The sequence below is a fragment of the Acipenser ruthenus genome, chromosome 27 (assembly GCF_902713425.1).
Source record: "Acipenser ruthenus chromosome 27, fAciRut3.2 maternal haplotype, whole genome shotgun sequence".
Classification (NCBI taxonomy): domain Eukaryota; kingdom Metazoa; phylum Chordata; class Actinopteri; order Acipenseriformes; family Acipenseridae; genus Acipenser; species Acipenser ruthenus.
The window spans coordinates 6470192-6485801 of NC_081215.1; the positions used below are offsets into that span (position 1 = coordinate 6470192).

General features: G+C 39.1%; 1 long non-coding RNA gene across 1 annotated transcript in view; it reads right to left on the reverse strand.

Moving 5' to 3' along the window:
- Positions 1-2750: 2750 nt before the first annotated feature.
- Positions 2751-15610, reverse strand: part of LOC131701827 (uncharacterized) — a 55007-nt gene continuing 42147 nt past the window's right edge. Inside the window, exons 2-3 of the long non-coding RNA XR_009309040.1 lie at positions 5655-5698; positions 2751-3606 (exon numbers count right to left, since the gene is read on the reverse strand). This is a non-coding gene — a long non-coding RNA (uncharacterized LOC131701827). The remainder of the gene's footprint in view (positions 3607-5654; positions 5699-15610) is intronic.

Sequence of the window (15610 nt, forward strand, 5' to 3'; positions counted from 1 at the left end):
GGAACAACGTCAAGTGGGAGCCACTGGTGGACCCCCGGAAGGTGCTGATGCCACCACTGCACATCAAATTGGGCCTTATGAAACAATTTGTCAGAGCTCTAGATAAGGAGTCGGCAGCCTTCAAGTACCTTCAAGACTTCTTCCCTAAGCTGTCTGAGGCAAAGGTCAAAGACGGTGTCTTCGTCGAACCACAGATAAAGAAGATCCTGGAGTGCAATGAATTCCCCAAGAAGCTCACTAGTAAGGAGAAAGCGGCTTGGAACAGCTTTGTCGCAGTGGTTCGGGGCATCCTGGGCAATCACAGGGCTGAAAACTGTGTGGAACTGGTTGAGACTCTGGTGAAGGACTACGGCACAATGGGCTGTAGGATGTCCCTCAAAGTCCATATCCTTGATGCTCATCTTGATAAATTCATGGAGAACATGGGAGCGTACTCGGAGGAGCAAGGTGAGCGCTTCCACCAGGATATACTGGACTTTGAACGCCGCTACCAAGGACAGTATAACGAGAACATGATGGGAGACTACATTTGGGGGCTGATTCGTGAAAGTGATTTACAGTATAATCGTAAATCTCGAAAAACTACTCATTTCTAAATCTTTTGTAGTCATTTTTGTATTACTTTAGTATAAATACATGTTAATTTGGATTCATATGTTGTTTTTTTCTGACTTTATGTGTACGAAAAGACACAAATGTGCCCGTTTTCTCATTGGAAATAGGTAAATTTCAAAATATCACTGTCCTGGTCACAAAAGCAAAGTTTGTGGGGAATAATAGCCATTTTCTATACTTTTGAGGCATAAGCAATTAGGAAATAACACTTACTACCCAGGAACAAAAATTGTGTTACATAGTGTTATTCTCTTCAGTGTTTTGTAATGAACTATTATGGGGTGTACTGTTACTTTAAATCACTATTGTGATCGCTCCACCTATATACATGTCTCATGACCGACATGGCACCTCAATATACTGTACAGCAAGATTATGATGCATTGAAGAAACTTGTGCTAAAACATGTCCATAGATTGCAGAAACTCATTATCTATTCAAGGTTACTAAGATAAACAAGAGGAAACCTGCCCAACCCTGCACACCAGCAGGGATGGTTAAATACTTGAGTCACTGTGAACCCAGTACTGGAGTTCTAAATGCACAGGTTCTTTTTTTGAGTCACTGTGAACCCATTACTGGAGTTCTAAATGCACAGGTTCTTTTTTTGAGTCACTGTGAACCCATTACTGGAGTTCTAAATGCACAGGTTCTTTTTTTGAGTTACTGTGAACCCAGTACTGGAGTTCTAAATGCACAGGTTCTTTTTCTGAGTCACTGTGAACCCAGTACAAGTTCTAAATGCACAGGTTATTTTGTCACTGGGAGTACAGTGTGTAGCTTGGTGGGACTGACAGGAATATGCAAACTCAAACAAGGCTCTTGGTGTTAGAGACAGAAGCAGTCAGCACTTTGGCAGCCATTCGGATCAGTTATATCCTGCCACTACCTTGCAAAAAAGAACTAAGACTGCTTTTTTTTTTCTTTCAGGTAATAAGAGGTTTGACGTAGCCAGAATAAACAACTCAAATTCAAAAGGGGAAAGCTGACCATTCAAACCGATTGATTTTAGTGTAGACTTCAAGGGCTTGGGAGTAGTCTGTTTTTTATTCATTTTAGAATTGTAATTGGTGTTTTTTCTTTCTCTTGATAGAAAAACTATCCTAAATGGCAAATTGGAGTAAATAACTGACTGACTATCTAACCCATTCTGTAAACAGGAAATCAGAAAGATGTATTTTATACAGTTTATTCCCCAAAGGTAGTTTGAATTGGCATGAAAACAGACATGCTCCTGCAACTGCACCTAGTAGGAGGAGGTTTTTAATGAAATTGTAAATAGCATAGGAAGCATACAGTATCTGTAAAACATTTGAGAGGGACAATCGTCAGATGCGCTGTTTTCACCAAGGGCTTATGATATGAGAACTGAAGTATGCACAAATATATTTAGAACCATATATGGCACTCCAGTATTTTGAGCTTATCCATAACTAAAAACATTCAACAGAATACATAGCTGTCGGTGAGATCACAGGAGGCTAAAAGCTCTGGAACCATGAATGTAGACGAGCCTGGCTCTCTTGCTTGTGGTGGGTGTGGTCGCAGCTACCCTGTTAACCTCTCTCTGTGGCAAGGTTGAAACAAATTGAAAGTGCAGCGCGAGGCAAAGCTTGCAGTGTCCCTGTCTGAATTTCTCTCTCCTTCTAGGGGTAAATGGAGCTATTCATTCCCCATTTCAATCAGCATCTTCCATGAGTACAGCATTCACTATATTAGACTAAGGAACAAATAATGCTCTCCCACAGTCGCTTTCAACGTACCAAAAGATGCAGAGTGAAGTGTTCCTTCCTGCCAGACTTAAATGAAAGCTGAGGTTTGTGTTCATACAATTCTGTTTGTCAGCAATCTGCAAAGGCTTCTTCAGGGTAATACACTGGTATTAGAATGGCATGCCAATGGGACTTTGAAAACTTTTCTTTGAGTACTTAAATGGAAAGATGGACCAGGGGGCTATGTACTTTATTTAGTTGCATGACCCTCATTTTGGGATGCAGAGATGACAAAGGCGAGGACTAGAATACAGAAGTTACTGTACAATATTAAATTCATGGTATTTTATTTTGGGGCAAAACACCTAGCTTATTTTTACAAACTATTAAGATGATTTGAAAATTATTTTAAAAAACGTCCTGTTCGTTTGATAGCTAAAGATCAAACTGAATTGAATTGGGTCACAGACTGCTGTTGAAAAAGCAAATAAACAGCAGAAAAAAGCACGTCACAATCCGGACCCGTATGTCCAGCATCTTTTCAACCTTCGCTGGTTGCAGATTGGATCACGGACTGCAGATGGAACCGGTGGCAGTGCTAGTCTGATATTGAAACAGGAAGGAATTGAATTGTACAGCCCAGAGTAGGAAACTAGCTGTATAAATAAAGATGAGTCAGTCTTAACAACATATACACCATATACAGAATCCAACACAATTCATCTATGCCCAAATACTATCGTTACTGTACAGTTACTTGAACACACAGACCACAGTGAATGGAAAATTACTTGATGCGTTTTGCCAGGAAAAGTCAACTGAGGTAACCGACAAAGCTGCACACCACAATGACCACATGCAGTGCAGAGCGATGGGGTCAGCATGCCTCTGGGTAATGGAGGGGGGGAGTCTGGCACCCAAGGATAATCCCAGTGGTGCTTCCCTAAACACTGCAGCACTCACTTCAGGGTAAAACAGGGCCTTTGTAATCCAACATCAGGGTGCAGAGGGAGATGACAGCCTGTGTTCAGCACAAGTTCATTGCACATTTTAAATTCCAGTTTTCAGAAACAAAACCATCCGATATCTGTATGCAAGTACACTTCGAACACTGACCCGTGATATTTCTATGTGTATTCTGCCTGGACTTGAGCAACATCACTGGTATCAGTTAATATCTTCTTAAACAGTGACGCAAATCGGGCATCCCTGAAATGAGTGGCAATCTTCTCTTGGGATTGTTAATTCAAGGAGGGCACCCTTCAGGGCTGAAACACTGCTGGGTAAGGGCAAAGGTTTCTAAAGGTTAACATCCGTCAAGTAACAAAAATGTTTGATCGGATTCATAGACTTAAGAGTAAGTAGCGGGGTTCTGACAAATAGCATCATACGTCCCCACGTGTTGCTACAACTGTTTAAATAATGTACCTGTAATTTTTTTAAAGTGTGTTTCAAAGCTCTTTTCAAAATGGCCACTCTAGTGCACTGGGGTTGGAGATCCGTCCTGTAAAAATCACTGCAGGAAGAGCAATTTAAAAAATAAATAAATAAATAAACATAAGTGCTCTGGCTTTTTTTTCCCGTACCACATCATGGATCATTATTTCTGTGTTACCTGTTTGACAATGTGGGCAATAATCCTTACAATGTCAAGGCACTAGAGCGGATATTTTGAAAAGAGCTCTGAAAACAATAGTTATAAGTGTAAAGTTGTCAGGATTAACAATTAAAATAAATTACAGGTACTTTATTTAAACAGTTGTAGCAACACGTGGGGACATGTAAGGCTATATTTTTCAGAAACCCGCTACTTACTCTAACTTCCACAATGAACCTGAAGCCAATAGACTCATTTCTATATTTGGGACATTTAATAAAAGTTATCACATATGCAGCATCCTAGGCTATAAAACTGACAATTGCATATTTATGGCAGGTGATTCCCAGGTGTGAGGCAGTGGTAATGACAAATCTGTCACCACTTGTAAAAATCTTTATACCCATCTTTTCCATGGTACTGTTCTTTCCCAAGTGTTATTTCTGTATGGTACTTCTGCAGATACTAATCCCTGAATGCGCATTAGGATATGATTTGGCTTATCTATCTTTATAGTTTTATTGCATTAAAGTTTTCCTTATAGCAAAAAAAAAAAAAAAAAACTATTTATCTGCTGAATATGATTGAGTCTAGCCACTAGGGGTCTTAATGTTGTGGGTAAAGGATGAGTTGGCCTGTTAACTCCTCTAAGAAAGTTTTCCTGCTGAAGTATGTATGATCTTGGTGTGTAATTACACTGTTGTTGTAAAGTGCCAATACAAAGTGTATCAGTTTGGCCGTGTCATTGGAGCTGGGGATTGTGTACACCTGTAACAGTGGCTAGAACTGAAAGACTGTCTGGGAAAGTGTGGAGTTGAGGACTAAAAAGTGGCGACAGCTAAGGTACTGGGAGGCAGTGTGACCTAGTTTTAAGGATTTGAAAACTGGGAAGCATTGCAGCCTTGTTGTAGCAGAGAGACTTGGAGCCAGTGTGGTGGTTAGAGCTAAGCAGTATGGCCTAGTGGTTAGACCGGAGGGACTGGGAGGCAGTGTCGCCTAATGGTTAGAGCCGAGAGACTGGGAGGCAGTGTAGCCTAGTGGTTAGAGCCGAGAGACTGGGAGGCAGTGTGGCCTAGTGGTTAGAGCCGAGAGACTGGGAGGCAGTGTGGCCTAGTGGTCAGAGCCGAGAGACTGGGAGGCAGTGTGGCCTAGTGGTTAGAGTCGAGATACTGGGAGGTAGTGTGGCCTAGTGGTTAGACCTGAGGGTCTGGGAGGCAGGGTAGTCTAGTTGTTAGAGAGGAGGGACTGGGAGGCAGTGTGATCTAGTGGTTAGAACTGTTGTAACAGCCAATTCAATTTTTACCCAGAAAACAAAGAAAAATAAATGTTTCTCTTTGTTTCCCTTTTTAATGTGTATTGTAGCCTAGCAAACATTTATAAGAGGCTGCGGCTGGTATGTGCTTTCTGGAAAACAATATATTTAAAAATAAATATTTGAGTTGAGAAGCTCTGTCCTTACAAACCTCTAAAAAGCAGAAAAATCTACCCAGCCAGAAATGTGATTGCGGGACTTCTCTTACATTTCCTATTTAAGACATGCAGTAAGAAGTTTATTTTTTCCATGAAGCAATTTGGGAATGCACAGTCAGAGGAGACGTGCTTCTCAGCACACTTTCATAGGACTGCATTAAAACCAGAAGCCAAGCCAGCATCTGCCTGCTGATCCTGTTTACCCTACTGACCAGATAAATGACACTACCTGAAAAGCATCTCAATTATTTATACCTTACCTGCAAGGGTTTTCATCCAGTCACAGGGACACTTTGCAAAGCTGCTGTGGAAAAAAAAAAAAAAACCTGAAAAATTACACACAAACCAAATGTTAAATAATCAACTAAAACTGTTTTGTGGGAGTTTGTCCCGAACTACTGAAATTACATCACATTATTTTACTAATACTTTATTTACTACTAGTTCACAGGAGAATGGTCTGCAGCCTCTTTAAAAATGAATACGGATTAATTTGACTCCTGTTTCAGTGTAACAAGGCCCTGGTGAATCAGGTAGGTGGAACGGTCACGTTTCTAATAGATAATACAGCTAGCTCTGGCTTCACAAACAAAAAAGAGGATATATATATATATACACACACACACACACACACACACACACACACACACACACACATCAAATTAATTTTGTGAAGCATGTCATACAGGCTTTTGGTAAATTCTAGAATCTGTCCTAGCATGAAAATTCTAGCCTAACAAATTATTTAGCATATCTTTGTGTCCTTGGTTTAAATAGGCAATAGTAAATCGCAACACAGACATTTGTTGCAAGTACTGTATTCAGTGGAGGACAGTAACAGACTTCATAAATAATAATATACATTGTAAATCGCCGAGTCTTGAACAAATAAAGATATTTTAAATTTAAGCATTTGTTGCCAGATAAGCTTGGTTTGCAAGGCTAATTTTACTAAAAAAAAAAACTAAAAAAAAACAGATGGAATAAAATGTTCCAAGAGAATCTGGAACTAGTGATTCTGATATTGCCTCGCTGGTCAATGATTACCAAGCATTTTAAAATATCCCTTATGCTTATTTTTTCCTATTTGGACAAAGAACCTTGCCATGGCTACTTTCAGCTGATCTCAGATAATAAAGGATTGCTTAGTACGGCCTATGTTGTAGTTGAATGTACAGCTTAAGCATAAGGTACGGCTTTCGGACATGTTTCCATGCAAAACAAAATGTGTTTTTGGTCAACTGTAGGGCTTTTTAGTGTGAGAAGGCGATTTACCCACCTTTTAAAGTTGTACAATGTTTTAGATGCGCACCTCCTATAGCGCGGGGAATGTGCGTGCTGAGTCCTATGAATGATCACAGTGTGGAGAGAGAGAGTATTGACTTTCTAAGCTGCGTGGAAACCTGGCCATTGTGTCAGATGGGTGAGCAAGGTCATCACTGGAGGGGACAGAACTTGGCACCATATCAAAACCCTGAACCCAACGGAATCATATTTTAAAAGCTTTTTTGTGCTTCCACTTTTCTGTGTTTTCTTACTATGCTTTTAAGATACACTTCACTTTAAACTGGGGCCAACAGTGAGGCTAGGTTGGAAATTGTGAAATTGCAATGTTCTGTTGCTTCAGACAAACTAATTAACACTCTTTCGGGTACTTAAAGATGCAATGTTTATTAGATTTGTTGTGGCCAGAATTAATGGTTTATGTAGACGGTAGACGTCCCAATCAGTCTTTTAGTTCCTGTGAATTCTGCTGTATGTGGCACTGAACCACCAAGTTTGCATTAATCAATACATTCCTTAAATGAGTATTGATTATTTACAGAAGTGTACATATTTTTTCTTTACCGTATTGTACTGATATACATAAAATGTTTGACTTGTAAGCAAGATCAACGCACAAAAATGACCTATATTCCTCGAAGCCATTCACACCAACGCATGAATGACACTACAAACAGCAAATACCTGGCAACTAACTACAAGCAGTTTGGAAAACAATCTTTTAGTTTATTGCAGAGCTCTGTCCATTTTAGCAAAAAGAGCCATAGCGATCAAAAAAAATAAAAGTATATAATCACTTAAGTGCAAGTATGTGGCTGCATCATTGGCCATGGTGACACTAATGTGCCCCAAGGTACTGTATTCAGAATTTATTCATTATGAAAAGGATTAAGAATAAAGACAAAAATGGCACCTGGACTCAGCTGATCTTAGCTGAAAAAAAACGATATCATTTTTAAAATGGTATTCATTAGCATTAAGGGTGCACTGCATATTCTTCCAAATTAATTCTATGCTGCCTCAGTTATTTAGAAATGTTCTTTGTTTTATCGTGCAACGCTGTCCAGTAAATCGATGACAATATGGAGTAAGACACGTTGTGGAAATACTTGTAGAAATTGGATAAATGCATCACCTATCATATGTTACAGGAAGTTCAGTATATGAATAAAAAGTGAATTTGTATAATAAATTCTTGTTTAAGAAAATCTTTATTTTAGTGGTTCTGGTACCTTCAGATTTAGGATCACACCCCTGTCTAAGACCACAGAATGTCCTTGCAGTCTTTCAAACCCATCAGAAATTATACACGGATCCTTCAGAAGAGCTATGTTGTGAAGCTCACCTAGCCAAAAGTCCTAGTTTGTAGGATTTGTTTTTATATTAAAAAATAAGTTGGCATTGGTGCAATACAGTCCTGTACATGGAGGAACTACTTTTCATGCAAAAAACAAAACGTAACTTCAAAAGAAAACATAATGCTGGTGTTGTAGTTCACACCACTCCCAGCAGGAGTCTCTATGAGGCACCCCCCCTTGTGTCTAACTGGGTTTCTTTTTACTGGTAGCGGAGCTCCAATTAACCTCTTTTCCAGCTCAGAGATGCTCGACTACTTTCAAAACAAGGCTCCTTGCATAATGTTCCTCGGCAGACTGTTTGTTTATCCTTTTAGTGCATGTGGCTATTGAAAACTTGCGTCTTCCTAATTGGAGATAATGAGTCACAGATTTTCAAAGGGGAGCTTTCAGACCTTTTTATTTCATTTTTAATTGGTTTGACCGCACAATGGACCCATCCATATTCTGTTCTGAAGCCCGGGTTATGAATTATAGTCTCAGTTATATAATTCTATATAGAAGGTGGGACCACCACGACATGCTTCACAAACGCTGCAGAAAAATAAAATGCTAACTGCTTAACACAGAATTCCAGTGTTTACACTGTAAAACAAACTCAGCACCATCCAAGACACACCTGTCTTAAAAGATGCTGCACTCATTAAATGAAGCATTGGCCACTGAATTAATTTATTTTAGTCCTGTGTTCACACTGCTCAGGTAAAGAATGATGCAGGTCCAACTTCCACAATTAAAAATAAAATAGAATTATTGGGAACCCCTGGCTCAAAGTAAACACAAGAAAGGGAGGCCCTTCTAGTAAAGCATATTAAAAACATGGCAATCCATGGTAAACTATGGTAAATGCATAGTTACAATGTAGTGAATGTGTAAACCTTTTAGGGTTATATCATGCAAAAAGATTTACACATTAAGTACACTGTAACTATGCATAATAACATTGTAATTATATGGAAGTACACATGTATTTACTATGTAAATACACTAATAACACTTAATGTAAAGTGTTACCCAGAATACGTCTAAAATTTATATATATATATTTATAATTCATGTATAGGGTGCCTCTTATTATAAAATATATAATTTACCTGTTGAGCAGCCAGAATTTAGCTTCACTTTGAGGTTCATTGCCCAACTACATTTACCATAATGTGTACGTCTTTCAGATGGAATACAAGACCTATAATGATAATACATATTAAGATTTACTGTAATTATTGTGATAGTTGTGTATCAAAGATCACCTGTTAGAGGTAGATGAGACCAGTCTTCTAGGAACAGTGCTAATGGTCACTGTATTGTAAAAAAATTTATATATATAATAATCTAGTGACAGGGCTTCAAACCGTATGGCGATGAATGCAAAACAAACCACACAAACACTGTAGAATGATTCACCTTGTTTCTTTCCATGAAACACTTGCATTTGAGATAACCGTACAGTGTACCAGGTTTTCAGAGAAAGACAAAATGGATTGGCTCAAATTTGTTGGCCTGCCTGCCTGTCTGTGTTTTTGTGTTCCTGTGAAATGGCCTGACAGTTACCATGGCTCTCTTTTCAGGTCACAGTTTGAACAAATCCACTCTGTGCTGGCTTTATTTTAGGCATATAAAAGCTGGCGTTTCAAATCCATGGAGACCTTGGCACAAACTCATTAGACTGCTTCAATCATGTGTTCCTTCATAGGCAAAGATTAACTCTTAAGCCCATTGATGGCTGGATTCAAATAAACATACAGTACACACTTCTGTGAGCCTAGAAACACAATGAGGGTACCGCTCACTCAAGCATTTAACAATAGACCTGCAAGGACACACTCTATACTAGCGCTGGCCATTGACCAGCAATGAACCACAGAAAAAGATTTAACTTACTAAAAGTAAACAACTAAATAGAAAGCTCAAAATGAAGGGTAAAATAAAAAAAGCTTCAAAGCTGTGTGCTTCTCCAACATGACAGAACATACTGTGTTGCATTTTGACTGCATTTGCTTCTACCAAAGATTGTCCAAGTCTTAACAGCCTTGAATGGGATATTTGAGCTGCTTTTTGGCTCAATGAGACACAGATGGCTGAAGAGCCCATTGTTGAACATGTATTTATTGAAGGTTTAAATGGGGTAAAAATAGACAATAAAGTATCCCACCCCTAGTGGTTCAGTATTCCTTGAAAATGGAAAACATTATCCAGTCCTTCAGTTGGAAATTGGCTTGCTGTTCATTGAAATCATGTTTGATTGGTTTGCATTGTCCAATATTGCCATTCTCAGTTTCCTGCATAAATGTGTTCTTGTTGAGCACCATGCTGTTGAGTCTAGTAACTGTTTCCAGTGACTTTATTAGAAACTTGGGTGTAGAAGTGAGGTTACATTGGACACTGATGGGTTAAAGAATTGAAGATATTTCTTTCCTGATTATTATTAAGTTTACCCCAAACATTAGGAAATCAGAAACAAAACATGTTTCTACTGTTTGACTCCATCACTTCACAAGGTTACATTTTTATTTCTCAGCATTTAAAAAAGTTTAGGTCCTCAGCCCCTATGACATCTTGTCCCTTTTTTGAGCTTTGCGGTGTTCTCACTTAACCTGCCCTGGGAATGCTTTGAGAGGGGAGGGGAGGACAATCATTTGAACAGCATGCTCATTGAGAAAGGTGTTGAGAATGGGGACTGTAACAGTAGAAACACAACTTTATTCACAAGACAAGACTCGAGATAACATGCACGTTCTATTGGCAAAATGTATCTGCAAGAACTGGATATGCATGGAGACTGAACTTAACCCTCTCTCTCTTCTAAGAACCCTCTGGGGCACTGATATTTTTACTATCATAGTAATGTACCAAGGCCATAAAGTGACAAGGAAAAGTTCATTTACCACCTTGGTACACCAGTACAGCAGTAAAAATGTCTGAAAAACCACTTGGAACTACTTTACCATGTGGAAGGTAATATTATATATAATAATGTGCATATTATATTGAGGAAGTTAAATGCCATTGATTTGCGCTCAACACGTCAATGAATGCATCTATTGAATGCGTGCCGCTAAACACTTCTTAAAGACAATAACGAGCAACGTGTTTCTGCACAACCCTTTTCCACACCCTCCTACCCTCCTACCCTCTGTGCTACATTTGTCTTCACTTAATTTCCAACTGGGTCCTGGTTTCTGTGCTACGTGAAGTATTGGATAAAGTTAAGTGTCAGTTCCTTTTGATATTTTAAAGGCTTCAATCAAGCCTGCCCCCCAGTTCTTCTTTATTCTAGGTTAAAGAAATTAGGTTGCTCAATTTTCATACAGTAGCTTATTCCTTAAGCTCTAAGCAGAAATTCAGACCACCACAAAAAAACCATTAGAAAGAAAAGAAAAAACATTAGTACCCCTGACCCTGTCGGCTCAGCGGTGGGGGTTGTGAAGGCACCCCTGGTCGAGACACCGTGCCAGCAAACCCCGCTGCTCTAGTGGCCAATGCCAGTATTTCCCCGGGAGGTGCAAGCAGTGAGTTCACAGGTCTTCATGATGATGTTAAGGTGATGCGACATCTCTTTGGTCCTCTGCCAAACTCTCTCCTTATTATAAAAAAACCCTCTTTACTCTTTAGAAAGAAAACTGAACAGGAGTGAAGAAATAAAAGAGTGAAGCTTGAGCTTGGACAATAGGTAGAGGGCATGGGAACGGATACGATTTAACATTTAAAAGTAAAATCCCAGTGCTGGCTCCTGTCACCATTTTCTTTTAATTACTTTGTGATTTAACAAATTCTTGGCAGCTCGGGCCCAGCCCCTCTTGGCCGTGGCTTAGCGGCCCCATCGTGTGATGGGTGTTTGGATGGCAGTGGGGTGAGTCTGCGTTTGCGTGTGTTGCATGTGTGTGTTTATGAAGATTTATATTCTTTTCAGTGCCTCCCACACGTGCAGCGAATGAGAGTATCTGTGTTAATAACGCTGGCGGGCAAAGATGGGACCCGTAATGGATGAAAAAGTGAGCGTGGGCAACTTTTGGTTGACTACTTTGCAATAGACTTATCCCCCCTTCCCTATTCCCCTGCCACCCCTACCCATTCTCATTTCTGAAAGTCATCTTATTGCACATGGTAAACAATAAGCAGTTTCATTGTGCTAACAAACAACCCAAGCTTTGTATTCATGAAGTGCCAACCGAAAGTGGGTCAACAAATGGCACCATTCCAAGGGATATTTCAATTAAAACCATGATGTGAAAATACAGCAGGATTCACAATGAAAGTACAATATTCTTCAGTCTGTTGAAGGTTTGCAATTCAGGGCCATCACATTGTGGTACATTACCCTGAAGAACATGTAGAAGACAACAGCATATGTATATGTATTGCACAGTGGTCCTGATACTGTAGCCCACTGTCTGGCACAGACGTGGCATCATGGTACTGCAGTGTTACTTGTGTGGTACCATTCTACTATCGCCATACAATAGTAGCTGCCCTTGTTCTACCAGTGCATCTTGATACTAAACCATTGCCTCAACATTTTTCCTTTTTCAAACTGTGCAGAATCTCTGTTCATTGATGGGGTCTTTTTAATTTTCAGCATGCACTACATCAGTGTAGTTGCTAGGCTACTTTTCCAAGTCCTGGACTGAATGGCTTCCTCAAGTCCACTGAGATACTGCTGCTGGCATTGGTAACTGTGTTCTGCCCAGTTTAGAGAGATGTGGGAATGAACCAGTACTGTGGTCAGTATGCTTTGTGCAATGTATCATATCGTTCATGTCTATTGCACTTAACCAGTTCATTCCCTTCTCTCATACACTACAACATATTGTGGGATAGCTTGGGTTTGGTTTGATCTATTAACTAACTAGCAGAGTTGTACTTATCATGGCACAATCTATACAGTCCAGTAAGTATTGGGACAGATGAACTAATGTAAGACAGAAGAGGTAGGACAAATTACTTATAATATCTTGGTATCTCTAAATAGATAATGGTCCCATTCAAATTCAGTCCGGAAGGTTGCAGGTTCAAATCTTGCTGTCTTACAAGTTAATTAATTTTCAGTATTTATATTTGTTTTTTTTTTAAGTTTAATTGTAAATCTTTATTATTATTTGAGATGGCAGCGATATTTCTGTGCTTGATATATAGTCCTGTCCAAAAATACAATAGTATCCTATAGGTTTACTGATGAAACTATAGTTTATTTCCAGCTGTATTTTTTATATGTGCAGTGATCCACTTGCTTGACAACTCATCTCCTCTGGGTTCTTAAGAAAATGAACCTACAATAATTGTTACAATTTCCAACATCCAGGAGAGCACTTTGCAATACGTCGCCTGTACACGGCTCTTGTTTCTATATGGGAATGACGTTTAAAATATCACTTCAGAAGAGCAGGGATGAACCCCCTCACCTGTGCAGTGCAATGAGTTTGAATTACTATATATAAGCTTCTAGCTCGACAGAGTTCATTCCCTCTTTCCTGGAAACATTCAAGCACAAAAATAAAAATGAAGCATTGGGTTTATGGGGCAGTGGGTTCATGATGTTACTCGATACTGTGGTGTTACTGCATATACAGATATGAAAGGATATGCTTCATCCTGTGCCAGTGATGCCCAACCAATTAAGTCTCTTTTTCAACTGTTAGTGGAGATTTAAAGGATCAGGTGATGAGGCATTTGCAAGTATACATAGAACTCTATTTCTATGGTAACTGAATACTGAAAAGGGACATGAATGACAAAATAAAGGTGCTCTACATTTTTAATATAGACAAATTAGGACAGGTTACATAACTGGGATAGAAAGACGTTGTCTCGATTTTGTCCGTGTTTATTAAATTAAAATGGGTTGATTAGTTCCCAAACTTAAACTTACGAAAGGTTTTGGAGTGCATGAAGAGGGGTGTAAGACAGTATTTTCAGTAGATGGAATCATTTTTCTATGCATTTATAAATGCATTCAGGGTATAATCTCTCAATGCATAGTAGTTTAGCTTTTAATGTGAGTTTAACTCATTGTGCCATTGTCCTCATTTGAGGACAGGCTACTTTTAAATTTGTTGGAGATTAAACTGACATCACCTGTTATTTAAAATGTCTCTTATGATTACTTACTTTAAATGTTGTGAAATCGCAAATGTGGAGTCTAAATGTAATGTATCAAAATAACAAATACAGCTTGTGTTCTGTTTTTCAAAAGATAATTATTTAATACTTGGTGTTAAATAAATCCAGTGTGACCCCGTACAGGTGGCTTACAATGAAGACTCATAGGAAAATCTGTAATGGCTCAAAATGCTGCACAATGGGAGTTCAAGTATTCCCTGGGCTGAACCCCGTGAACTGTACAGTGCAGGGAGTTCAGGTTATATAAGCTTCTGGTGCAACAGAGTTCACTGGCCCCTTTCCTGGAAATATTCAAGCACTAAAATAGGAAACTCAACTACTGTATGCTTTAAAAAGAAAACATGACGGCATAAATAGGGACACTGGGTTTTCTGTCAGTCAAGCAACCAGCTGCCAGATTGTGATCTTACTGGATAACATGGATGGTGCCACCGCAGGCATTTGCCTGCGTATTGAACAGTCCCTGAATGTATAAATGATACATGAGAGATGCTGTATCTTGTGTCAGCAATGCCCTGCCCTATCCTGCCTGTAAAGGCCTGTGTGTTGGGAGTCACATAGCTCTCGCCGCTCATGTGACTGCCAGGGTCACTGCTCAGCATCCCCACACATCCTCCCAACTCTCCCTGCTGCTGTAGAAACAACAGTCCGCATGGAAATAGATTGGAGTAACTGTGGTTACAAACGCTAGCTTTCAAAGAACACTTCAGCTGTTAGTGGAAATTTAAAAGGAACAGGTAGTAAAGACATTTGCATATTAGGAACCACACAATTCTGAAAGTAAACAAAAACTTTGTATTCCTATGGTAACTGAATATTCAAAAGTAACACATTTTTTAAATAGGAACCGTTTACATAACTGGGACAGAAAGCCATTTTCTCCATTTTGTCCATGCGTATTGGAATAAAATCATCTGGTTTAGTTTTTCCCCAAATGATCTTGGAGTGCAACCCATGGAGAGATGCAAGAATAGACAGTATTTCAAATATCTGAAGAATTTGTTTTGCATTTCTAAATGTATTCAGGGTTTTATCTCAGACTCCCATTGCATAGCAGTGTGAGCTTACTTAAACCTAGCATGCACCTTGTACAGCTAACTGACTATTAAGGCTAACAGGAAAACCTGGAATGGCTCAAACTGCTACCGAATGTTAAATATTAAACATTTCCCTAGTATGATGGAGCCACTTGTTATTTGCAGCCAGTAATTCTGATTGAGAGCATGAGGAAATCAACTGCAAAATAAAATAACTTATTTACCGATTTATGTTTTGCTATTGAAACGTTAACATGCCCATGCTATTGTTGGTTACCATGTCAACGAGAATGAATTAGTGGAAAAAACCCACTGTGTCACCATTCAACTCCAATCACCTATTTCATATTTTCTGTTTCAAGATGCAAAGAAACTGCAGAGAACAATAAAGGAGTCTTAACATGTGTGTGTGTTTTTTTTTTT